At 36.8% G+C, this 27639-nt stretch overlaps 1 protein-coding gene across 1 annotated transcript in view; it reads left to right on the top strand.

Moving 5' to 3' along the window:
• FAM217A (family with sequence similarity 217 member A) overlaps nucleotides 1-27639 on the top strand; it is a 58377-nt gene that overhangs the window by 547 nt on the left and 30191 nt on the right. The window contains exon 2 of the mRNA XM_078153631.1: nucleotides 1604-2041. The gene's annotated coding sequence lies outside the window, so the exon portion shown is untranslated. The remainder of the gene's footprint in view (nucleotides 1-1603; nucleotides 2042-27639) is intronic.

Genomic DNA, 27639 nt, shown 5'->3' on the forward strand with positions numbered 1-27639 from the left:
ATGGGAGGATGGTTAGTAAAAAGAAAACAGTGTTGTAATAAGCATATAGATTTTTTTTTACCCTAATAGTCTTATCCAGGCAAATACATATATTATAAACAAATAATTCAGTCAATATAGTGGATGCCCGTAAGAGGAAATATAAAATCTGATTTCCTGTTCTTCATAGCAAATGTTCCACCTCTCTGTCCCCTGCCTCCCCAACCAAAGAAACCAAAAAGACCCCCAGTATTTCTAAAACCACCTGAAAAAAATATGGCTGTCATATTAAACATGCATTGATTTCTTCCTCCATAGAAGTATGTTTCAGGAAGTGTGTTTCACTCAATCTGACATATAAATAGGAAAACATTTTTTACTATTCATGGTACTAGACCAAATATTGGCTATAAACCATGCTACCTATTTCCTACTCATTATAATAGTAAGTCATTTATATTCCAATGATTTATTGTATTTCAGGATGTTTCATAATTTGTGTGAAATTGACACATATATCCTTAATCACTACTTTGAACAGCAAATAATAGAATATTTAAGGTTACTATGAATTTATTGATGAATGTTGAAACCACATGCAGGCCACAAAAGAAATGTTTCATAAATGATGAAATATACATGATAGACTTTTCATTTTCAGTGATGGAAGGCTTCTGTGAAATTTATCTCATAAATTTTCCTCGAAATGTGTTATAAAGGAAAAAAGTAAGAGTCAGGAGGAATGGGTCCTAGCCTATCTCTGCCTTAAATATATTATGTTGCTTTGGGCAAGTCATTTAACCTCTGTGGGCCCAAATTTCCTAAGCTGTAAAATGAAAAAGTTCCTTTTCAGCTCTAAAATTTCATGAACTTAATTGTTACAACAAAGTTCCAAGATTATGCCACTGTTCACTTTTTCAAATTAAAAAATACAAAATAAAAATACTTTCACATAAAAACATAATAAAATGGGATTCCTGTATCTTAAAAAAATTCAACAAGAAAAAATTTGTTTATTTAACTATAAAAAAATTAGATGAAAATAGAGAAATTCAACCACTCAACCTGATAGTTCCACATAGCTGGCATATAGGCACTACAGCATAGTGGACGGTTTTGTACTTGGACCTAGGGAAGACCTTAGCAGTGCCCACAGCTTCTAACTTAGAATCTAAATAAGTAAGTCTGATTCTGTATTCTAACAGTCTTAGAGTATAGAATCTTTCTTGCTCTCTTCTCCCTCTCTCCTTCCTCTAGGAGAACAGGTATGAAGATAAGTCACTCCTAAACATCCAGTATCCATAATAGCTAGTTTTCATGGCAGTATGGGGGGGGGGGATCAACATGGCTTAAAAGACCGACGATTTCATAAAGTTCCGAAAAGCAGAGAGCAGGAAATAGGCTCACAGGTCATGCATCCAGTAGTATATATCGATGATGCCAAGACTTAAGTTTGGGGGTCTTACTGCTTATTTAACTAATCCGATCCCTCGACAGCCAGGAGGCTGACTTTTTTTTTTCTTTTCTTTTCTCCACAACCCTCATTAGCTTTACCCTGGGGTTAACTTCTCATAGGAGAACTCTTATAAATAAGTAAACCTTCCTTTTCTTCTCTGCTTCCCAGATAAGTGCAGTAACTGTTGCAAAGGAGCGCACTTACTGTTTTCCTGTGATGAGAAGCTGCTGTGTAACTCCAACCATTGCGCGGCTACTCGCCGTTTCTCATTAACTAAATTGATCCCCCAGCACAGCTGCAAGCAGAGTGTTCCGTTGTTTCTCTACTTGGGACATGACTTTTAAGTGGACGCCAATTCCTCGTTTGATTTCCAGGACTGCTGTTGACTCCAGCAGATTTAATCCTGACCACTTCTTACCGTGATCCATTCAAGCACAGCTGGGAATCAGAGGATAATTTATTTACTTTTATCCAAAGAGAGAAGATTATTTCTAAGTTAATAAAGGAAAGTGTGCTAAAGCGTACTCCCATTTTCGAGCAAAGGACATTCACCGGCTCTGCATTAAAGCGAGAGGATTGTAATTGCAATCTTACTGGATCAGAAAAGTGAGTTTCTCTGATACTAAAAATGGCTGTGCTTGGTGTTTGTTTCAGAAGAGAATGAATTTTAATAGCTTTAACATAGGAAAACATAGGCAAAGACTGGACAGAATAATCATCTATATTGTAGCAATATTGTAGTAAGGACACCTCCTTTGGGTGGCAGATTGAAACATAAACTCTCTGGCCCCTTCCAGCTCTTGTGATTCAAAAGAAGGATGTAAGGCTTGTAATAACACAAATGGATCATACTTTCAGATCTAGGGAAATTAATGCCAATAGCAATTCTCGAAGAAAAGGAAAACCATTTGAGCAAATATACAGTTAAGAATTTATTTTAAAGTACTGGCTGAACTGGCTGTAGTAAAAATTTAGTGAACTACATAGGCTTATTTTGCTTTATTATTTATTTGCCTTACAGAAATATAACCATGTGGTAGTTTAGTAGATAAATTTATTATGCCCAATTACAATCAGGTTTGACTTCTGTTGTTTTCATTTTTAATGTTCACCTCTTTTTGTAAGAAGATGACTGACTACCAGATAGGGGATTCTTGAGAGAGAAGCCCATTAAAGCAAGTTTTTCACATGCTTCTATGTAAAGAAGTACAGTATATAAACACACAATTGTTATTTTATTTAGTGTAAATATTGATAAGAATGAAATATTGAATTTAATTAGAGTAAACCTAAAAGTGTTTTACTCTGCAATTGTCCACTATTGAAAGAGCAGAGAATGGAGCTTAGTATATTTTTTAAAAAATATATTTTTAACCAAATAATCACTCTACAAATTATGTACAAAATATCCAAAATTAAATTAAGATGCTTTAAACCTACATAGTATCTTCCAAACGGAGGTCCAGAATACATTTTACAAACCAGAAAAATATTACTGATGGCTATACTTAGAATTAAAAAGAATTAAAGTGAGCATAGGAATTTCTGGGCTGATACAACAAAAGGTTTCTTAGTTCATCTCAAATCATCTAAATAGTCTGAGAGGATAGAGTTTCTCAAGCTCTCTTCCTCCCTTCTTTCTCTAGGAGAACAAGTATGAAAATACAATCCTAAAGTTTAAGTATCCATAATAGATAGTCTTCATGGCGACAAGAGCTTCCCTGGCTTCCTTCAAGTTTCAGCTAACGTCCCACCTTCTACAAGAAACCTTTCCAGTCTTCCTTAATTATATTGCCTTCCTTCTGAGAGGACTCTCAGTTTGTCATTTATATCTGGTTTGCATATTGTCTCCTCTCAGCACCACCACCATTACAACCGTATGAGTTCCTAGAGGGCAAAGACTTGCTTTTATTTGCATTTCCATTGCTTAGCACAGTGCCTGGCATATAATAGTCATTTAATAAATGTTAGTTGACCAACTGGGCAAAATACCTGATGGATTTTGCTCCTCGATTCTGATATGTTTCTGTTCTCAATAAACTGGACAGAAAGTAGTTACTGTAAGCATAAAACATAGCAATCCAAAGCAGAAAACTGGGGGTTATGTCATGATATAGTTTCATAATATTTAATCAGTCACTTTTTAGGTGGTAGCAGATCATAAGTAGTGATTGTGACCACTCATTTATATGCTATTTCTTAGAATGTTTAATTGAAGGAAAGCAAAATACTTTAAAGATATTATCTAGAGTTAAGTATTGATCACATTTAACAGTTGAAAAAAAGGAGGTACAGGGAGGATTATGGATTGGCCTTAAGTGGTTAGTCCTAGGTCATACAGCAAGAAGAACTTTGGAATTGATTGAATGACATGGGAGATGCTGGCAAAGGAGCTAGCATGGTGTGCCCTCATCAAAGAAGGTGCCATGTTCTATGAGCAAAGCAGAATTGAAGTAACTCAAAAGAAATGCACGATGTACAAATTTAGAGAATCCACCCTAAATGTTTACATGTACCATTTGTGCTCAACCTGTGGTAGAGCATTCCAAATTTGTATTATTCTGGCTAACCACAGTTGGACACACTGCAACTTGACTCTAGCATAATGATATGATTTTGGTCCTCTTTGAGAATGAAAGACAATAACTAAAGATCAGTAAGGACTTCCTTGAGTGTTCCCCATGGAACTCTAACACAATGTGGACAAAAACTGTTGTTGTTTTTTTTAATCTTCATATCCCCTCAGTGTCCTAGCACAATATCTTTTTTTGTTTGCTTTTTGTTTTTTGGCTAGGCAATGAGGTTAAGTGACTTGCCCAAGGTCACACAGCTAGTAAGTATTAAGTGTCTGAGGTGCGATTTGAACTCAGGTCCTCCTGACTCCAGAGCCGGTGCTCTATCCATTGCGTCACCTTGCTGCCTCACAATATCTTCTATGTAGGACGCACCCAACAATTTGATGAATAAATTACGCCAAACATCATCAGTTATATAACACTCAGAGAATACCTCTCTCACCCTTGGGGTTGGGTTTATTTTTGACTCAGCCATGAGGAATAGGGTAGGTGCTGAATTAGGCAAGCCTGCCTAATTGGGGCACCTAATCTGAAAACTGGCTCTGGAACTGATCTATTTCCCAAAAAGGTAATGAGGGTGTTTCTCTTTAGCAATGGATTACTCAGAGTTGGATTAGATACATGGGGTTACTTTTAGCAAGAGCAAACTGCCCACTTCATCTCTAGATGCTTACTCTTTACTTCCTTGAATTTCAATGCAGGAATACTGAGAATATGGCATTTACCCAGCCATCACCTTATATTTGAACAGGTAGCTTTTATATATTTTTACAGAATCTAGATATATATTAACTTCCTGCCCCTGCCCACCTACCTTATGAACATGAACTCTGCGCTAGACCTCCTTAGTCTACAATCTTGTGGTAGTAAATGAACCCAAGTGGAAAAATATACCAAGGAACTTTGGCCTAGCAAGAAGCCCATGCCCTCCTTATTGATTTGCAATGTACCCTAAGGTACATGGTTCTAATTTTGTGCCTAGATAGGGGCATACTATTCCACAAATTACCACAGTAGAAGTGGGGGAGGGAATATGCACAAAGCTTATGGCCACCCTCTCTACACAACATGCATGACCAGGACATCTTATACCTTTCATGATTCAGAACTGCTCTCAACTTCTGGTGATAATGATGCTGCTCTCTGTTGCTCTTTACAAGGATCTCCACTCTAAGTAGGCATGATCATGTCTGAGCAGCTGCTGGTCTCTGCTGGTCTTCTACTAAAATATGGCTCCTTTGCCAGCTAAACTCCTATTACAGCTGCTAGGATTTCAGTTCTGGGAAAAACTCATAGCTTTAGGTGATTTCAGCCACACTGGAAGTTCACAAGAAAAGCCCTTAAGGACGTGAGTCTGCCTTTTGAACTTTTTTTCCTGAGGTCGATGCAGAGAGGGAAGGGTTGTCTCAATCTAAACTCTTCTTTAACTATAAAATGAGAGAATTCCTTTCAACTTCTTTCATAACTCTACATAAACCATAGAGCCCAGTGAAACTGAAAGAGGCTGGTGACCTTTGTCTTACTTCCTTTTCCTAAACTCTCTACCAGTATTTTCAAGAATCCTTTCTAACTAGGGTGGGGACAGTGTTGAAGTACTCTTAGATTCGGTTATATGTTAAATCTCTAGAAGAAATCCCTTAGGTACTAGAAAGCAGTTCATATACTTCAACAAAAAGGAAAGACAAAGATAAACCAGGGAGAAAGCAGGCACTTATGCCAACTATAGTACAGTATCTGGCATATATATAGTAAACACTTAATAAATGCTAATTGACTGATATATGAAAACATTTTATTCTCTCCGAAGTTTCTTCTTTTCCTGTCCCCCAACCCTGGAGAGGAATAATGACCAGAGGAAACATCACTATCAAACAACTCTTATTAAATAACCACATATCTAGAGCACTGTGCTAGGTACCATACAAATAAAAATTAAACCAGTAGGATTTTCCCACTGAAAATAGCATTATTGTAAATAGATAAGGAGAATTCATAACAGTGAAAGCTGGACAAATCAAAAGCTGGAATTAAGGTTAATTAAGGTTGCTGGGAGAAACATCTACAATCTCAGCTATGCAGATGATACCACTTTAATGGCAGAAAGTGAGGAATTAAGAGACCTCTTGATGAAGGTGAAACAGGACAGTATAAAAGCTGACTTGATGGTTAACATAAAAAAACCCCCTAAGATTATGGCAACTGGTCCCATTACTTCCTGGCAAGTAGAGAGAAAAGAAATAGAAACAGTGTCCGATTTTATATTCTTGGACTCAAAGATCACTGCAGATAGAGAGTGCAGCCATAAAATTAAAAGACACTTGCTCCTTAGAAGAAAAGCTATGGCAAATCTGGGCAGCACACTAAGAAGCAGAGACATCACCTTGCTGACAAAGGTCTGTGTAGTCAAAGTTATGTTTTTCTGGCAGCAGTGTATGACTTTAGAAAACTGAACACTGCAGAATCAGCTCTTTTGATTTGTATTGCTAGAGAAGACTTTTAAGAATCCCTTGGACAGCAAGGTCAAATTAGTCAATACTTAAAAGAAATTCATTCTATTCATTGGAAAGAAAAATACTGAAGCTAATGCTTAAATACTTTGGCCACATAACGAGAAGACAAGACTCATTGGCAAAGACCCTGATGTTGGAAAAGATTGAAGGCAAAAGGAGGAGGATGAGAGTGCTATGGAAACAACAAACATGACCTTGACAGACTTTGGGAGATAGTGAAGAATAGAAGGGCCTGGAGTGCTATGGTCCATGGGATCACAGAGTCAGAGACAACTAAATGACTGAACAACAATGAAGACACAAAACCTGTGCCTTAGAGTACCTTAGTGGAAGCTTGTAATTTCAGCAGTGCAAGTACTGCCTTCATTGATACAGACCACAATCCCTCCATGTTAATGGTTTTATGAGTTGCTGTGCTGCTCCCAATCTCCTCCCCTTGACCAACCCAAATTTCCTAACTACTGTTGGTGAGCCTCTTTGAACTTAGCCAGCTAGGATGGTCCATAGAAGATAATACTTATCAGACCCATTCTTGAAACTGTTGTAGCTTGGTAGAGCCTGCTACGTCTTTAATTCAATTCCATCCAATAAGCAAGTCAATACTAAGTGCAAATCCACTGTGCTTGGCAAAGGAGATATAAAGAAGAAAGAAGAATAATCCCTGCTCTCAAGGAGTTTATATTCTACAGGGCATTTCTACAAATAAGTAAACAGAAGATAATTTGAGGAGGGAGACAGCACTAGCAACTAAGGATCCAGACCTGCTCTGTTAGGAGGAAGCCCTATCTAGGGAAGAAACCTCTGTGGATAAAGAGTCAGCTATTCCTACCAAATGTTAACCATCACTCACAGAGAAGGCAAGCCAGCTTATCTAAAATAGAAAGGCACTCTGAGAGAGACACAAGAGTTAAAATGTCCTGGGTGAGTCAAACAACTACCACTAGCTTGACCACCACCTTTCCTCAGACCTTTATGAAGATTCCCCAGCCTATGCAAAAACAACTAGATAAGGTGGGCTTTTTATGCCCTTAGAAGACCAGAAAGCAATGTTAATATGGCCAGAAGCCATCAGGAATCTGTGTGAAGGGATCCGGTGAGGCTTGAGCCTTTGTCCCCTGGCCCATTAAAGCACGTGCCTGTTACAGATTCTTCAACCTTTCAGGAAAAAAAAGAAAACAAAACCTGCCTAATCAATATGGCAGGGGGAGGGAGATCCATGGTGTTCCTATCATACCCTACTATATGCAATCTTGCTATGACTCCCCTGCCTACTATGATACTAACTAGCTATGAGACTATGAGCGATCATTTTCCTCTGTGAATTTTAATTTCCTCATCTATAAAACATCAATAATACACTTTTAGTACCTACCTGTTGTTACACAAATCATATAAAAAATTATATAAATGTTGACTATTCCAAAAAAAAGAAAATCAACAAAGGCACCTAGATAAGAAATGTAATGATGAGCTCAGGAAATAACAAGTTTGGCTGTAACACAGACTACTGGTGTATAAACACCAATCTAAAAAAATTGAATTTGATCTTGGAGACACTAGGCAGCCACTAGGTACTCTTTAACAGCAGAGTGACCTGGTCAGACCTATGTTTTAGGAAGCTTATTTTGATAGGTTGACAGAGACAGGAAAGACTGGAAGCAGGAAGATCAATTAGGAGGAAGGAATTGCCATCTTCCAGATGAGCAATGATGAGAGACCTAAGGCAGTGGTCATATGAATATGAATATGCAAGAGATGGTGTGAAGAATCAACAGGATTTGGTAATTGATTGTATATAGGATGGGGGGAAGAGTTCAAAGGAGAATGAAGGGCTGAGTACGACTTTGAGTCTGTGATTCTGGAGGCACGGAGGTAGCCTTGAAAGAAACAGGAACGCTTGGAGGAGGAGTATGTTTAGGGAGACAGCTAATAAGTTCTGTTTCAGATATATTGAGTTTGAGATGCATATGAAAAATTGTGATGGAAGCACCCTAAAGGCAATTAGTGAGAGCCTAGGAGAGAGATGAGGGCTGAATATAAAGATTTGTGAGGTATATGCATGGACATGCTAGATGAACACATAATGGCAGATGAGATCACCAAGGGAGAAGATATAGGAAGAGAAGGCAAGGCCTAAGATAGAGCCCTGGAGAGCACCTGTTCTAGAGGGAAGGAAATGGATGCCCTGCAAAGGAGATTGAGAAGGACTGATCAGATCCATAAGGAGAACTGGGAAAATGAAGTGTCAAGAAAAGCCAGAGAGGAGAAAATATCTAGGAAGAAGTGAGTAGTCCATAGTATCAAAAGTTGCAGAGAGAGGTCAAGTAAGAGGAGGAATGAAAAAAGTTATCAGATATAGAAGCTGGAATGCTTGGTAACCTTGGATAGAACAGGAATAAATGAAAAGTAAAAGGCCTGGACTCCAAATGCAAAGATCATTTCCCACAAGGAAGACCACAGGTGCATCATAGTGCCCTGAACCTTCCATCTCTTGCTGAGCTGAGCGTGACCCCTGAGGAAAGGACGCTAGGAGTAAGACTGGTCATTTTTTATTTGCCCTAAAACAAACATTTCTGTCTCTACCAGCACAAGGCATCTTCCACCTCCTGAGACCCTCGGATGTCTCACATGATGAAATGGCCTTCCTTCTGACCAGGACTTAACCCTCTACTTATTCAAGTAATCCCATTCCATCCCATCTCTTCCAACAGATTGCTCCCTCTGTCATCCTCACTTTTCCACTTATTTTCAATCTCTCCCCATCTCCCCACTCATTCCCTACTGCCTACAAAAATGCCTATGTCTCCCCCATCCTGAAAAAAACCCCTCACTTGATCCTTCCAAACCAACTATTGACCTATATCTCTTCTACCCTTTGTAGCAAAACTTCTTGAAAAGGCTTTCTAAAATAAGTGCCTCCATTTTCTCTCTTCTCACTCTTTTCTTTAACCCCTTATAATCTGGCTTCTGACATTATCATTCCACCAAAACTCAAAACTGCTCTCTTCAAAGTTACTAACAATCTCTTAGTTCCCAAATCCAATAGGCTTTTCTCAATCCTTCATTCTCCTTGACCCCTCTGCAGCCTCTGGCACTGTTGATCACTCTCACCTCCTTGATACTCTCTTCTCTCTAGGTTTTCAGGACATCACTTTCTCCCGGTTTTCCTCTTAACTATCTGAATGCTCCTTTTCTGTCTTCTTTGCTGGTTTCTCCTTCAAATCATGCCCTTTGACCATAAGTGTCCTTCGGAGTTCTGTCATGGGTCCTCTTCTATTCTTCCTTTATACTCATAGATTTAATTATCATCTCCATGGTGATTTTCAAACCACCTATCCTGCCCTAATCTCTCTGCTGACCCCCAATTTTACACCTCCAACTGCCTTTCAGTTAGATGTCCAGTAGACATCTTAAACTCAGTATGTCCAAATCAGAATTCAATATGTCCTAGCCTTCCCTCCATTCCTTCTACCTTTCCTATTACTCTAGAGGACAATGCTATCCTCTCAGTTCCTTAAGCTCATGACCTAGAAGTCATCCTGGATTCTTCACTATTTCTCACTCCAGCCATATCCAACCTGTTGCCAAGGCCTATCAATTCCACCTTTGTAAACATCTCTCTAATATACCCCCTTCTCTTCTCTGACACTGTCCTCACTCTGGTGTAGGCCCTCATCACATCACTCCTGGATTATTGTAGTACCTGCTTGGTAGGTCTAGCTGTGCCTCAAGTCTCTTCCTTCTACAGTCTATTCTCTAGTCATCCACTAAAGTGATTTTCCTAAAGCATAGGTCCAATCACGTCCATTCAATAAAATCTCTAGTGGCTTCCTATTACCTATAGAACAAATGCAAAATGCCCTGTTTGACATTCAAAGAAAGCCCTTTATAACTTAGCCTACTCCTACCTTACCAGTCTCCTTATAACTTACTCCCCAACCTGTACTCTTCCATCCAGTGATACTGGCCTCTTGGCTGTTCCACAAAAAAAGACACTCCATCATGTCTCTGGGCATTCTCTAACTGTCCCTTGTGCCTGGAATGCTCTCCCACCTCCTCTCTGACTACTGCTGTCCCTGGCTTCCTTTTAAATCTTAAATAAAATCTCACCTTCTGCAGGAAGCCTTCCCCAAGCTCTCTTAATTCCAATGCCTTCCTCTGTTAATTATTTCCTGTTTATACTTTATATAGCTTATTTTGTATCTATTTGTTTGCATGTTGTATTAGATTGCATTAGACTGTCTCTTTGTATCCCCAGCACTTAGCACAGTACCTGGCACATAGTAGGTGTTCAATAAATTCTTGTTGATTGATTGATTGAATTGCAACTCCCAGAAAACTAACCCTGGTCAGTTTGGCCTAAGGCTAAAGACTTGATAATGAAATTAAGGATCTGGCATATTTGCAGGAACTGTCAGTTTGCTAAGATGGCAACATCCACATGGAAGACACCAGGGAGTTACTTTGGGAAAAATGGAGTACCTAATCTGTTTCACTGATCAACCATGCAATTTCTTACCCAGTACCAAGCTGTTTTAGTGATTATGGTTTTGTAGTATAGTTTGATATCTGATAGTGCTAGGTCCTTTCTCACTTTTTTTTCATTGATTCACTTGATAGTTTTGACTTTTCATTCCCCCTGATGAATTATATTATTAATTTTTCTTGCTCTACAAAGTAATCCTTTGGTAGTTTGATTGGCATGATGATGAATAAGTAAATTAATTTAGGTAGTATCATAATTTTTATTATTTTGGATCAGCTAACCCATGAGCAATTAATAGTTTCAGTTATTTCGATCTGTACTATATAAAGAGTGTTTTGTAATTGTGTTCACATAGTTCTTGTGTGTATCTTGGTAGGTAGACTCCCAAGTATTTTATACTGTCTCTAGTTATTTTAAGCAGAATTTTTCTTTTTATCTCTTCCTACCGTATTTTGTTGGTAAGATACAGAAATGCTGATCATTTATGTGGACAATTTTGCTGAATTTGTTCATTGTTTCCACTAGTTTTTTAGTTGATCCTCCCAGGTTCTCTAAGTAAAACATCTTATCATCTACAAAAAGTGGTAGTTTTATTTCCTCTTTGCTTGTGCTTATTCCTTCAATTTCTTTTCCTTGTCTCATTGCTACTACTAGCATTTCAAGAACAATATTGCATAGTAATGGTGATTATTGATATCCTTACTTTACTCTTGATCTTAGTAGAAAGGCTTCTAGCTTATCCCCATTAAGCTAATACTGGTTCTTGGTTTTAGATAAATATTACTTATCATTTTAAGGAAAACTCTAGTTATTTCTATGTTATCAGATGTTCAGGCTTTTTTTTTTTAATCAGGAATGGGCGTTTTATTTTGTGGAAAGCTTTTTTCTGCATCTATTATTTTATTCTGTACCTATTGTGTTATTTAAAATAATATTATTTTTGTTGGTTTTGTTATTAATGTGGTCAATTATATTTATAGTTTTCTGAACTAGCCCCACATTCCTGGTATAAATCCAGCCTTGTCATAGTGTATGATCTTTGTGATATATTGCTATAATTTCTCTGCTAATATTTTATTTCAAAATTTTTCATCAATGTTCATTAGGTAAATTGGTCTGTAGTTTCATTTCTCTGCTTTGACTAGTTTACATGTCAAGACTATATTTGTTTCATAGAAGGAATCTGGGACCTTTTCTTAGCCTATTTTTCCAAAAGTTTATGTGGTATTGGAGCAGTTAGGAGGTATAGTGGGTAGAGCACTAAGCCTTGAGTGAGGAAGGCCCGAGTTCAAATGTGGCCTCAGACACTAGCTATGTAACCCTGGGCAAGTCATTTACCCTCTGTTTGCCTTACTTTCCTCATTGATAAAATGAAGATAATAATAGCACTTACTTTGCAGTGCTGTTGTGAGGATTAAATGGAATAATAACTGTAAAGCATTTGGCATACTGCCTGGAACATAGTAGACCCTATATAAATGGTTGCTATTCATATTGGAATTGTTTTTTAAATGTTTGACAAAATTTCCTTGTCAATTCATCTGGTCTTAAGATTTTTTCCTTTAAGAGTTCATTTATGGCTTGATCAATTTCTTTTTCTAAGATAGCATCATTTATGTAATCTATTTGCTACTCAGTTAATCTGAATAATCATTTTTATAAATATTCCTCCATTTCATTTAGATTGTCAGTTCTATTGGCATATAGTTGGCAAGAGATTTCTTAATAATTGCTTTTATTGGGGGCAGCTAGGTGGCGCAGCAGATACAGCACTGGCCCTGGATTCAGGAGGACCTGAGTTCAAATCTTGCCTCAGACACATAACATTTACTAGCTGTGTGATGCTGGGCAAGTCACTTAACCCCATTGCCTAGCCAAAAAAAAATTTTTTAAATAATTGCTTTTATTTCTTTTTCATTGGTTGTGAATTCACCTTTTTGAATTTCTGATACTATTAATTTGGTTTTCTTCTTTCTTTTTAACATAAAATTAGCCTAGTTATTATATTTTTAAATAGTTTCTAGTTTTATATATAAGTTCAATAATTTTTTTAAACTTTGAATTATGTTTATCCCTACTTCAATTTTCAAGATTAATATTTTGGTGTTTAATCAGGGGTTTTTCATTTGTTGATTTTTATGAGTTTTTAGTTGCATGCCCAATACACTGGGTGGTGCAGTAGATAGAGCACCAAGTCTGGAATCTGAAACACCTGCGTTTGAATACAGCCTATAAGATATCCTACCTGTGTTACCCTGGGCAAGTCATTTAACCTCTGTTTCCCCTGATCCCCTGGGAAGGAAATGACAAATCACTCCAGTATCTTTGGCAATAAAACTCCATTGACAACTATGTCTATGGGGTGCTACGGTCCATGAGTCATGAAGAGTCAGCTATGACTGAACAACAAACAACACACTGATCTGATATTTCTCTCTTTTATTCATGTGAGTGTTTAGAAGATATAAATTTTGCCCTAAGTACTGCTTTGGCTATATCCTACCAGTTTTGGTATATTGTCTCATTGTAGTCATTATCTTTAGTGAAATCATTGATTGTTTCTATGATTTGTTCATTGATTCACTCATTCTTCAGTATTGTCATTTAGTTTCCAATTTATTTCAAATCTTTGCTTCCTTTAGTGAATGTAATTTTCATCTTTATGATTGGTAAAAGAAGCACTCGATATTTTTTGCTTTTCTGCATTTGTGAGGTGTTTATGCCCTAAAATATGGTCAGTTTTTATGAATGCGCCATATGCAGTTTAGAAATAAGTATACTCCTTTCTATTACCATTCAATATTCTCCAGAGTTCTCACATATGTGACTTTTCTAAAACTCTATTCAGGTTCTTCATTTATTTTTTGGTTAAATTTTTCTAGGTCTAAGGGGGTCAATTGAGGCCCCCCACTATTACAGTTTTTCTATCTTATTTTTCCCTATAACTCATTTAATTTTTCCTTTGAGAATGTAGATGCTCTGCCATTTAGTAAATATATGTTTAGTATTGATATTGCTTTCTTGTTTGTCTTTTTTACTTAGGTCTACTTTTGCTTTTTCTTTATCTGAAATCATGATTGCTACCTCTGCCTTTTTGACTTCAGCTGAAACATAATAGATTCTGATCTAGTCCCTTATTTTAATTCTGTGTATTTCTGTTTCAAATGTTTCCTGTAAACATAAAGTTGGATTCTAGTTTCTAATCCATTCTGCTATCCTCTTCATTTTATTCACAATTCACATTCACAATTATGATTGCTAACTGTGTATTTCCCTCCACTTTATTGTGTTATACTTTTCTTTCTCTTTTTTTCTTGTCCTCCACCCTTTAAGGGTTTGTTTGCTTCTGACTAATATCTCCCTTAATTTATCCTCCTTCCTCTTCCATTTCCTTTAATCCTTTTCCCTCCTGTTTTTGTGTTGGATAAGAGTATTTTTGTTGCCAGCTGACTGTATGTACTGCCTTCCTTCCTTTAACCAATTTATATGAAAGCTCACTCATTACTTGCTCTCCCTTACTGCCCCCTTCTTGTTTTATAAACTACTTGTGTACTCCATTTATTTAAGATAATTTTCCCCTTTTTTCCTGTCCTTCCCCTCTCTTCTAGTATATTCCTATTCCCTACCCTTTCCATTCTTCTTTTGAGAACATCAAAATAAAAGAGTCACCCCCAATCCTTCTGTCTAATTAGACTTTTGATCATGATAAGATGACAGACTCCTGATGATAATGAAGTTCTGAAGGGCCACATGTATCGCCTCCTTGAATAAGAAGGTAAACCATTTAACCTTATTTATTTCCTTATAATTATAGATTCATAGTTACCTTTTTAATGGCTTTTCTTGACTCCTATGTTTGTATGCTGAATTTTCTACTCAGCTCTGTCCTTTTCATCAGGAATGTTTGAAAGTCTTCTATTCCATTCAAATTCCATTTCCCACCCCATAATATTATACTCAGTTTTGCTGGATACATTATTCTTGGTAGTAAGCCTAGATACTTTGGCTTCTTAAATATATTCCAAGTTCTCTGCTCCTTTATAGTGCTAAATTATATGTGATCCTGACTGTGGCTCCTGGGTATTTGAAAAATAATTGGCTATTTTCAGTATTTTTTCCCTTAGAATCTCTAGATTTTGGCTAAATATTCCTGGGAGTTTTTATTTTGGGGTTTCTTTCAGGAGGTGACAGATGTATTCTTTTAATTTCTACTTTGCCCTCTGATTCTAAGATATTTGGGCAGTTTTCTTTTATGATTTCTTGAAATGTGATATCTAGGGAGTTTTTTGTTCATGGCATCAAAATAGTTTAATGATTCTTAAATGATTCCATCTTCATTTGTTTTCCAAGTCTGTTGTTTTTTCTTCTATTTTTTTCAATCTTTTGACATTTTTTATTATTTCTTGTTGTCTCATAGAGTCATTAGCTTTCATCTGACCCACTTTAATTTTCAAGAAGTTACTTTCTGACTTCCTATATCTTTCTGCTGCTTTCACAGCTCAGGCGATGAGGGCCTAAAAGGTTTTAGTGCTCCTAAAGTGGTGTGATTCAAGAAGTCTGTTCACTGCCCCCTTGGCCTAATCTCTGAAAGTTCCTGATCCATTTTTGTCTGTTTTAAAATAATTTTTAACTGTATTTAACTCTTGCTTTAACTTTTCTAGTAATCCTTGTTGGTTTTGTGTTCAGGCTGCATTTTTTGAGGCTTTACTTGTAGATGTTTTTGAGTCATTTTCTGCTTCTGTGTTTGTGGTTTATACTTTCCTGTCACCATAACAGGCTCTACTGTCAATTACTCAATAAACATGTATTCTTTTCTTTTTCTTTCTTTCTTTCTTTCTTTCTTTCTTTCTTTCTTTCTTTCTTTCTTTCTTTTTTAGGCAGTTGGGGTTAAGTGATTTGCCCAGGGTCACACAGCTAGTAAGTATCAAGTATTTGGTCTGAGGCCAGATTTGAACTCAGGTCCTCCTGACTTCAGGCTGGTGCTCTGTCCACTGTGCCACCTAGCTGCCCCTATAAACATGTATTCAACATCTACTATGTGCCAGGTGGGCAGGTAGATGGCACAGTGGATAGATTGCCGGGCCTGGAGTCAGGAAGACTCATCTTCCTGAGTTTAAATCTGGCCTCAGACTTTCACTAGCTGTGTGACCTTGGGCAAATCACTTAACCCTGTTTGCTTTAGTTTCTTCATCTGTAAAATGAGTTGGAGAAGGAAATGGCAAATCACTCCACTATCTTTGCCAAGAAAACCCCAAATAGGGCCATGAAGGGTCCAACAGAACTGAAAAAAAAAATTAACAACAACAACAACAATGTGCCAGGCATTGTGCTAAGTGGTAGGAATACAAAAAAGACAAAAGACAGCTGCTGTTCTCAAGGAGAACCTATAAGGAGAAGTATAATAGAAGATACAACAAACAAACAAAAAGGTATGAAAAAGGTATGTATAGGAAAAACAAATAATTAAAAGAAAGAAAACATTAGAATTAAGAAGAGTTGGGGAAGGCTATCTATAGAAAATGGTATTTTAGTTGGGACTTGAAGGATAAGGAAGGAGAACATTCCAGGAATGGAGGACAGCCAGAGAAAATGACTAGAGCCAAGAAATGGCATGCCATTCTTGGAACAGCAAGGAGGCCAGGGCACTGGATTTTTTTTTGGGGGGGGCAATTGGGGTTAAGTGACTTGCCCAGGGTCACACAGCTAGTAAGTGTGAAGTGTTTGTCTGAGGCCAGATTTGAACTCAATTCCTCCTGACTTAAGGGCCTGTACTCTATCCACTGTGCCACCTAGCTGCCCCAACCAGGGCACTGGATTGAAGAGTACGGGGTAGGGAACAAGATATAAGAATACTAAGGTGGGAAGAAGGCCCCATAAACTTCAAAATATTTACAGCACCACTTTTTTGTAATATCTAAGAAAGAATTGGAAACAAAGTAGATGCTTGTCAATTAGGGAATGGCTAAACAAATTGTGGTACATCAATGTAATGGAATATTACCATACTATAAAAAATGATGTATGTGATGAATACGTAGAAGCATGAAAAGATCTATATGAACTAACGCAGAATAAAGTAAGCAGAGCCAAAAAAAACCCTCATATACATACACAAAAAAAATCAAAAGTAAATGTAACAAAATTATAAAGATCAATCAGGATTCAAATGTGGATATATGACAGGATACCTCCAGACTACCCTTTATGGAGGTGGGAGGTCCACAGATGTTACACACTGTACATTTCCTCTCTAAAAACTATTATTTGTTATATGAAAGGAAGGGGAAAGGGAAGAAATATTAGAAATAACTAAGATGATGTAAGAAACAGAAGATTTCAATAAAAATTATTTGTAAAAAATGATCAAATTTTTAAAAATTAAAAAAAGAAAGTATGTGTGTGAGAGAGTGTGTATGTGTGCATGCATGCGCACGCATACCTAGGTTGTGAAGTACTTTGAATACCAAACAGGATTTTTTTTTTTTATAGAATGGGAGAGACAGTCATGTTTATAGGCAGAAGGGAAGGAGCCAGTAAACAGGGAGATGTTGAAAATAAGTGATAGAGTGGGGATGACAAAGAGGACAGTCTACTGGAGGAGACAGTATAGAATGGGATGACTTAGAGAGGCAGGCCTTGATAAGGAATAAGGGCATATGAAACAGGGGTAAAGGAGAAAGTGACAGAAGACATCTGAATGATACGAGATGAGGTGGTAGTGGTGGTTGTGTCTGACTATTTGTGACCCCATTTAGGGTTTTCTTGGTAAAGATACTGGAGGGGTCTGCCATTTCCTTCTCCAGCTCATTTTACAGATGAGGCAACTGAAGCAAACAGGGTGAAGTGATCTGCCCAGGGTCACACAGCTAGCAAGTTTCTGAGGGCAGATTTGAGCTGCTAGATAGCACTTGTTCCTCTACCCAATACTAGTTCAAGAATCCCCTGAGATCTTTTTTTTTCTCTTAAATTTATTTTATTTTTAATTTATAGAATAAAACAAGCATTTCTATAATATAGTATAATAAAAAATATGATTGCACATAAAACTGCAATCTATTATGTAAAACTTGCTATTCCTTTTAAATATGTAATAAAGTTATCATGTAAATTTCTTTTTTTCTTTTTTTTCCTTGCCTCTCCCCCACACCCAAGAGATGGTTGTCATTGCACACAAATAGGTGTATATATATATATATATATATATATATATATACATGTAAAATTATTCTAGGGACAGCTAGGTGGTGCAGTGGATAGAGCTCTGGCCTTGGAGTCAGGAGGACTTGAGTTCAAACATGGCCTCAGACACTTGACACTTACTAGCTGTGTGACCCTGGGCAAGTCACTTAACTCTGATTGCCTCACCAAAAAAGCAAAAAAAAAAATCATACCACAAGTAAAATTATTCTACACAAACTTCTAGTTATCACTTCTTTCTCTGTGTGCAGACAGTGCCTTTTTTCATATGTCCATTATAGTTAATTTAGATATTTTTAATAGTCAAGATGACATACTTGTGCAAAGTCATTCTTAAAATAATAATGCTGTTACTATATACAATGTTCTCTTGATTCTACTCATTTTGCTCTTCATTATTTTGTGCAAGTCTTTCCATGTTTTTCTAAGATCTGTGAGTTCATCATTTCTTATAACACAGTAGTATTCCATCACAACCATGTGCTACAACTTATTCATCCATTGCCCAATCGATGGTTATCCCTGCAATTTCAGTTCTTTGCCACCACAAGGAGAGCTGCTATAAACATTTTTGAACATATAGGTTCTTTTCCTTTTCCCCTAATCATCTCTGGAAATAGACCTAGTAGTGATATTGCTAGGTCGAAGGGTATAGGTAGTTTAATAACAATTTGGGCATAATCACAGATTATTTTCCAAAATGATTGGATTAATTCCCAATTTCAACAATGAATTACTGTCCTGATTTTTCCATATCCTCTCCAATATTTGTCACTTTCCACTTCAATCATTTTAATCAATCTGACAGGTATAAAATGATATTTCAAGGTTGTTTTAATTTACATGTCTCTAATCAATAATGATTTAGAGGATTTTTTCATATGCCTATAAATTGTTTTGATTTCTTCATTGGAAAACTGCCTGTTCATATCCTTTGACCATTTATCAATTGGGGAATGACTCATATTCTTATAGATTTAACAAAGTTCTGTATATATTTGACATATGAGACCTTCATCTGAGAAACTGTCTATAAAAGTTTTCCCCTAATTTTTTGCTTGCCTTCTGATCTTTATGATGTTTATTTGTATAAAATCTTTTTAATTTAATGTAATCAAAATTATCCATTTTACGTTTAACATTGCTCTCTCTCTTGTTCATAAATTGTTCAACTGTCCATAAGTCTGATAATATGTTCCGTGTTCTAATTTAAAATCTTTTAAAATCTCTATATCTAGGTCATGTATCCATTTTGACCTTATTTCGGTAAATGGTGTGAGATATTGATCTATGCCCAGTTTCTGCCATACTGCTTTCCAATTTTCGCAACAATTTTTGCCAAATAATGAATTCTTATCCCAAAAACTTAAGTCTTCACACTTGTCACATACAAGGTTATTATGTTTATTTGTCACTGTAAATTGTATTATGTCTACTCAGTTGTATTGATCTACCTTTCTATTTCTTCGTCAATACCAGATAGTTTTGATAATTATTGCCTTATAATATAGTTTAAGATCTGGTACTACTAAACCTCCTTCCTTTATTTTTGTTTCATTAGTTCCTTTGGTATTCTTGACTTTTTGTTCTTCCAGATGAATTTTGTTATTTTTTCTACTTCAGTAAAATAATTTTTGGGTAATTGAATTGGGATGGCATTGAATATATAAATTAATTTAGGTAAAATTGTCATTTTTATTACATTGACCCTGTCTATCCATGAACAACTAATATTTCTCCAGTTAAATATAATTTTACTTGTATAAAAAGGGGTTTTTTTAATAATTTTGTTTATATAGTTTCTGGGTACATTTTGGCAGGTGTACTACCAGGTATTTTACACTGTATACAGTTATTTTATTTATTTTTTTAAAATATAAATTTATTTATTTTTAGTTTTCAATATTCACTTCCACAAGTTTTTGAGTTCCAAATTTCTCACCCCTCCCCCACCCCAAGATGGCATGCATTCTGAATACCCCTTCCCCTGGTCTGCCTTCTCTTCTGTCTCTCCCCCCTCCCTTCTCTTATCCCCTTCCCCTTCTATTTTCCTGTAGAGCAGGATAGACTTCTGTACCCCATTTCTTGTATTTCTTATTTCCCAGTTGCATGTGAAAACATTTTTTTAAAACATGTGCTTTTAAAACTTTGAGTTCCAAATTTTCTCCCTTCCTCCCTCCCCATCCACCCTCATTAAAAAGGCAAGCAACTCAATATAGGTTGTACATGTGCAGTTATGCAAAACACTTCCTTAGTAGACATGTTGTGAAAAACTAACTCTATTTCCCTTAATCCTATCCTGCCCTCCCATTTATTCTATTCTTTCTTTTGACCCTGTCCCTCCTCAGAAGTATTTGCTTCTAATTGCCCTCTTTCCCAATCTGCCCTCCTCTCTATCATCCCCCTGCTCTCTTGTCCCCTTCTCCACCTATTTTCCTGTAGGGTAAAACAGATTTCCATACCCAATTGAATGTGTATGTTATTCTCTCCTTAAGCCAAATCCTATGAGAATAAGATGCCCTCATTCCCTCTCACCTTCCCCTGTTTCCCCTCCACTGTGAGAGACTTTTCTTTTCTGTTTTTTTTTGTGAGATAATTTACCCCATTCTACCTCTCCCTTTCTTCTCCAAGTATCATCCTCTCTCATCCCTTAATTTTATTCTCCAGATATTACCCCTTAGTCTTCAACTCACCCTGTGCCCTCTATCTATCTATATATACATACATAGAATTTTTTTCCTTCAACTACCCTAATACTGACAAAGTTCTCATGAGTTACAAATATCATCTTTCCATGCAGGAATGTAAACAGTTCAATCTTAATAAGTCTCTTATGATTTCTCTTTCTTGTTTACCTCTTCATGTTCCACTGGAATGCTTGAAAGTCCTCTATTTCACTGAATGACCATTTTTTCCCCTAAAGGATTATACTCAGTTTTGCTGGGTAGGTGAGTCTTGGTTGTAATCCTATCTCCTTTGCCCTCCAGAATATTATATTCCATGCCCTGCGGTCCTTTAATGTAGAAGCTGCTAAATCTTGTGTTATCCTGATTGTGTTCCCACAGTACTTGAATTGTTTCCTTCTGGCAGCTTGTAATATTTTCTCCTTGACCTGGGAACTCTGGAATTTGGCTACAATATTCCTAGGAGTTTTCCTTTGAGGATCTCTTTCAGGAAGAGATCTGTGGATTCTTTCAATTTCTGTTTTGCCCTCTGGTTCTAAAATATCAGGGCAGTTTTCCTTGATAATTTCTTGAAAGATGATGTCTAGGCTCCTTTTTTGATCATGGCTTTCAGATAGCCCAATAATTTTTAAATTCTCTGTCCTGGATCTATTTTCCAGATCAGTTGTTTTTCCAATGAGGTATTTCACATTGTTTTCTAATTTTTCATTCTTTTGGATTTGTTTTACAGTCTTGATTTCTCATAAAGTCACTGTCTTCCAATTGCTCTATTCTAATTTTTAAGGAAGTATTTTCTTCAGTAATCTTTTGGACTTCCTTTTCCATTTGGCCAATTTTTCTTTTTAGGGCATTTTTCTCCTCATTGGCTTTTTGGACATCTTTTGCCATTTGGGTTAGACTGTTTTTTAAGGTGTTATTTTCTTCAGCATTTTTTTGGGCTTCCTTTAGCAAGCTGTTGACTTGTTTTTCATGATTTTCTTGCATCACTCTCATTTCTCTTCCCAGTTTTTCCTCTCCTTCCCTTACTTGCTTCTCAAAATCCCTTTTGAGCTCTTCCAAGGCCTGGGACTGATTCATATTTTTCTTGGAGGCTTTGGATGTAGGAGCTTTGATTTTGTTGTCTTCTTCTGGTTGTATATTTTGATCTTCTTTTTCACCAAAGTAAGATAATATAGTCTGACTCTTTTTGCGCTGTGTGCTCATGATCCCAGCCAATTCAGGGGTTTGTGTAGCTGTTTTCAGAGATACCTGTAGGGACCTGTAAATTTTCAGTTCTTCCAAGGTGGTATGATAAGGGGCGAGGTGTTTACTCCTTTCCTGGCCTGTAACCACAAGTATTCCTTTCTGTCCTGTAACTGTGAGGAGGGGTTCCTCTCTATAGCCACTACAAGCTCCACCAAGCCAGCGCTCCTCCTCACCCCAGCACCACTGCCCAGAACTCTGACCCAGATCCACACACGGGCAAAGCAAGAGATTCCTGCCTCAGCACTGGCAAAGAGATCCCTGCACTCCCTCTCTGATCAGCCACTGGATTCCCCCTCAGTCTGTGGGCCAGAAGCTCGGGAAGCAGCTGCCCCCCCCCCCAGGGCCAAGCTCTTGGGGAATGGAGCTAAGACCCTGCCTTCCTCTCTGACCACCGACAGAAACAGACTTTTCCCACTAACCTTCTAAGTTGTCTTTGGCATTTGTGGATTGAGGAGTCTGGAAACCTCCACAGCTGCCTGAGATTCAGTCCTCTGAGGCCTGCTCCAGGTTTGCTGCGGCCTGCGCGCCCACTCTGCGCTGCGCTCCCAGCCCGGTGCGATACACCTTTCTGATCAATCATCCAGGTTGTCTTGGGCTGGAAATTTGTTTCACTCTGTCTTTTTGTGGGTTCTGCTGCTTCAGCATTTGTTTAGAGCCATTTTTTATGAGTATTTGGAGGGGTTTGGGGGATAGCTCAAGGAAGTCACTGCTTTCACTCCACCATCTTGGCTCTGCCCTGCCTAGAGTTATTTTAAATGGGGTATCTTTTACTATCTCTTCTTGCAGTGTTTTATTTGTGATATATAGGAATGCCGATGATTTATGTGGATTTACCTTATCATCTGCAAAAATTGTTGTTTCCACTAACTTTTTAGTTGAATCTTTGGCATTGTCCAAGTATATTATCATATCATCTGCAAAAAGAGATAGTTTTATTACCTCAGTCCCTATTCTGATTCCTTCTATTTATTTTTCTTCTCTTATTGCTATTGCTAGGTTTCCAATTCAATTCCAATTGAATAATATTGGTGACAATGGGCATCCTTGTTTCACATCTGATCTTACCGGAAAGGCTTCTAACTTATCTCCATTACAAATAATGCTTGCTGATGGTTTTAGATAAATGCCTTTTATCAATTTAAGAAAAAAATCCATTTATTCCTATACTTTCGAGTGTTTTTAATAGAAAAGAGTGTCCTGTACTTTATCAAAAGTTCTCTTTCTGCCTCAGTGCTTCCTGCCTTGGTGCCTTCTTTCAGTCCCGAGGTGCTAAAAATGCTCCATGCTCCTGGAAAGACCCTAATCTCTCTTGTCTCTCCAAGCCTCCCTGGGCTGAAAAATAAGTCACTGTAACTTTTTTTTTTTGTGACTTCCCAATCAGTATTTGGTTTGGAATTTTCTAGATCTTTCTAAAGAAAGTGTAGTAAGAAGGTAGGCTTCACTGCTTCCTCTTACTGTGCTATCTTGACTCTGCTCTTTAACACAGATTTTAAAAAGAGAAAAAAGCAATTTGGCTTTTAACAAAAATTGAACAACCCATTTTTGACCATATCTGGCTATATACACATTGTTTCAAACCAATAGCCTTTCTTCTCTATATAAAGGAGAGTGAATTGCATTTTGTCAGCTTTTCTCTGGAACCAGGCAGGGTAATAATTATGCAGCATTCCATTTCGAGGTTTGGCTTTATTTGGTTTTTTTTTCCATTTACATTGTCGTAGTCATTATGCATGTAATTTTCTTTGCACTGTTTACTGATCTCATGTTGCATTAATACATAAAAGTCTTCCCTTTCTTCTCTGAATTTTTCATATCAATATTTTTTACAATTCAGTAATATTCTATCACATACATGTTCTATTAAAATTGGCTTAGCCATTTCCCAATAAAAGGGTAAAGACTTAAAGAACAGCACAAATGTGACACAAGTCCTACTGGAATTCCTGGAAAAAAGCAGAGCAAGAGTTACAAGACAATATTATAAATAAAACACTAACTGTAGTGGAAAATACGGAAAAGGAAAAAAAAAACCTCCTGAGGAAAGAATTGGAAGGCAAATAAACAGTTTAGCACAAGAGATGCAAAATCTTATTCAAACAACTCCTTAAAATTAGTTTGGACTAGTCAGTTCTATTTCTTTGATACTCTAAAAGGTGCTAGTGAAATTTTTGGTGTATATGAGACCGTTAGACCTTCTTAGGCCATATAACTAGCAGTGGCGTCTCTGGCTCAGACAGATGGATATTTTAATTACTTTAGAAGAAAACATTCTTGAAGTTACTATTCCTCAACAGTAGTTGAATTCTCTATTGTGAACCAAATTTAGGTAAATTTGTAGTACAAATCTGCAGTACAATCTTTTTACAATATAAATGTAATACAAAGCAAAAAAAAAATTTCATATCTTGTTTATTCCAAATCTAATCTGCAAATAATTCACTTAGTAAAAAGAATGCTACCAATAGGTGTTTTCTAATTGAGAAACACACAGGGTGATGGGAAGACTAACCACTGTGCTAAGTGCTTTATACATATCTCATTGGCTCTGGGTGCTATAATACTGGATGCTATTATTCCCCTTGTAAAAAACTGCATAATGATTTTTGGTTTCTCTTTTATTATATGTCAGTATTTTGGAGTAGATTGTGTCAATTCATATTTTTGCTGTAAAAAATTTGAGTTTTGTTTTGGAAAATGAGAAATTCCCCCCAAAACCCAACTTAGTCAACAAATACATGGCATTTCAATCAGAGAGCTAAAAGAATCATTGTTTTAGAAGGTAAACTTTGGAGCTCCTCAAGATGGTAGAATGAATGGAATTAGAGCAATATAGATCTATCACAACTACTCCAACAAGCATTAAAAAAGAAAGAGAGAATACTAGGCTATTAGTGATCTAGAAACCTAAGGAGAACCTACAGTAGGAGCATATTTTTCCAGCCCACGTCCACATAAAGAGTCATCCATAAGCTTTTGGTGATTAGGAAAGGAGTCCAGCCAGAAAAGTCAGGACCAGAAATACAGCTCACAAAAGCCTAGTTCAGGGATCAGCAACCCTAGAGAGTCTAAAGCCTGCGGCTGTGTACTAAGAGTGGGGAGACAGAAGCCTGCACCAGGGTCATTATGACCCTGAATTTGAGCTTGGGAATCCAGCCTGCTGGGCTTTGAGTAAGAAGGCAACTATCAGGGAATAGCTTAGATCAGACCACATCAGCACAGCTCCAGAGGCAAGACCTTGAAAGATACAGTGGTCATTACACAGATTCCAGATATTACAAATTGTGACCAGACAAGCTCTTCCTATTCCTTCCATAAATATGAAAAGGTTGTCTCTGACACAAAGTCTCAATTCAGGAAGTAAATTTCCAGGGTGGGGAAGAGGAGAAAGAGTAAACAGAAAAAAAATTGAGGATAAAGAAATATTATGGAGTCAGTATGACCAAGACACAAACCCAGAAGAGAAAAATTCTACATCATCTAAAAGCAGACTCAAAGAAAAGCACCAATTTGCCAGAAAAAAAATGGAGCATGAATTAAAAAACAATATTATAAATAAAACAAAAACTACTGGAAAATATGGGAAAAGAATGAGAGCTTCTGAGGAAAGAATTGGAAGGAAAATAAGCAGCCTAGCACAGGAGATACAAAACCTGATGCAAGCAACAGACTCTTGGAAATTAATTTGGAGGGTGGGTGGGGAGGGAGGAAGGGAGAAGATTTGAAACCTAAAGTTTTAAAAACATGTTTAAAAAAATGTTTTCACATGCTACTGGGAAATAAGAAATACGGGAAAGGGGGTACAGAAGTCTGTCCTGCCCTACGGGAAAATAGAAGGGGAAGGGGATAAGAGAAGGGGGGAAGAGACAGAAGAGAGGACAGACTAGGGGAAGGGATATTCAGAATGCATGCCATCTTGGGATGGGGGGAGGGATGAGATGGGGTGAAAATTTGGGACTCAAAATCTTGTGAAGTAAATATTAAAAACTGAAAATAAATAAATTTATATTAAAAAATAAAAATTTAAAAAAAATTAATTTGGACTAGACATACATCAATGATTCCACGGGACAACAAAAAATAGTAGAACAAAATAAATTAAAATCCTGAAAAAAATATTAGAAGAATGTAAGTTATCTACTATTAAAAACAAATGAGAATGTAAGAATCATTAACTACTTCAACCATTAAAACAAACAAACAAACCCCAGATACCATATTTCAAGAAATCAGGAATGAAAACTATCTAGACTATTAGAGGGTGAAAATAGAATCTAGCGATTAATCACCTCATGAAAGAAACACCAAAATGAAAAGTCCCAGAAATGTAATAGCCTAAATACAGAATTTTCAGGTCAAAGAAAAAGGATTGTAAGTATTTAGCAAGAAAGAATTCATGCACCAAGGAACCACAGAACCATACAGACTGGATATTATACAGGGGAGGAGACATTCCCGAAGACACAGACTTAAGAGTAAGAATAATTTACAGAGTAAAACCGAATCTAACCTTAGAGGAGAAAAAAAAATAGAGTTTCAGTGAAATAGAAAGCTTCTAAGCATTCATGATGAAGAATACACAGCTGAATACATGCATTGGAATGTAAACACAGGAATCAACACCATGAAAAAGTAAACACATTTGAGCAATTAACTATATGATGATGATGTTTGTATTGTAACAAGGGGAGAAGAAACAAGTGTCTTGTTAAAACTATAATATTTTCAAGGATCATAGAGGAAGTAAATAAAACAAAGATCCTGGAAAGAATTTTATTACATTTTGATGATCTTAAGAGAAGAAAGAAAAGAGAAGGAAAAAGGAATATGCTAGGGGGGAAAAATAAAGGAAGGGCAGTAGAACTAATTATCTCACATTAGCAGAGAGCTACACATCAAAAAGACTGTATATTATGATCAAATAATAATTTATGCCAATAATGCAAGATTGCTTTAATTAGGAAAATGTTAAACATTATAGGTCGTGTTAATAACAAAAATAATCAAAATTAAATTACTAATAGATGCATTTTTTTTTTTTTACAAAATTGTAACAGCAAGGTGTTACGGCCTGTGCAGCACTTATAATTTGTTTCATGGGTTCGGATCTGTACCCGCAAAGACACATTCATACTTTTCCTAGCTTATAAATGATTTAATAATGATAATAATCATGAACATACATGCACACAAATGTGATTACATATGATTATACAATCTTAGAAACAAAGACTATTAACAGAAAGAGAGATCAAGAAGAAGAAATACATCACCAATCTGAGGAAGCACCAACTCCCAAACATCTGGCTGGGGGAGTCCTGTATCACAGCCGTCAGGGTCTCAGTTGGGAAAGTCCCTATGGCAGAGTGTCCTCTCCAAGGGAGACTCCCAAAGTCACTTTCCCAAGAAAGATCCTTTTTTATTGTCCTTACACAAAGAAGGCAGGGAGCCAAGTAACAGGTGATTAATCCTAAGGACCTGAGAGGTTTGGCCAACCTCAAGAACATTC

This window comes from Phascolarctos cinereus, unplaced genomic scaffold (assembly GCF_003287225.1).
Source record: "Phascolarctos cinereus isolate Bilbo 61053 unplaced genomic scaffold, phaCin_HiC Scaffold_4;HRSCAF=312, whole genome shotgun sequence".
NCBI lineage: Eukaryota > Metazoa > Chordata > Mammalia > Diprotodontia > Phascolarctidae > Phascolarctos > Phascolarctos cinereus.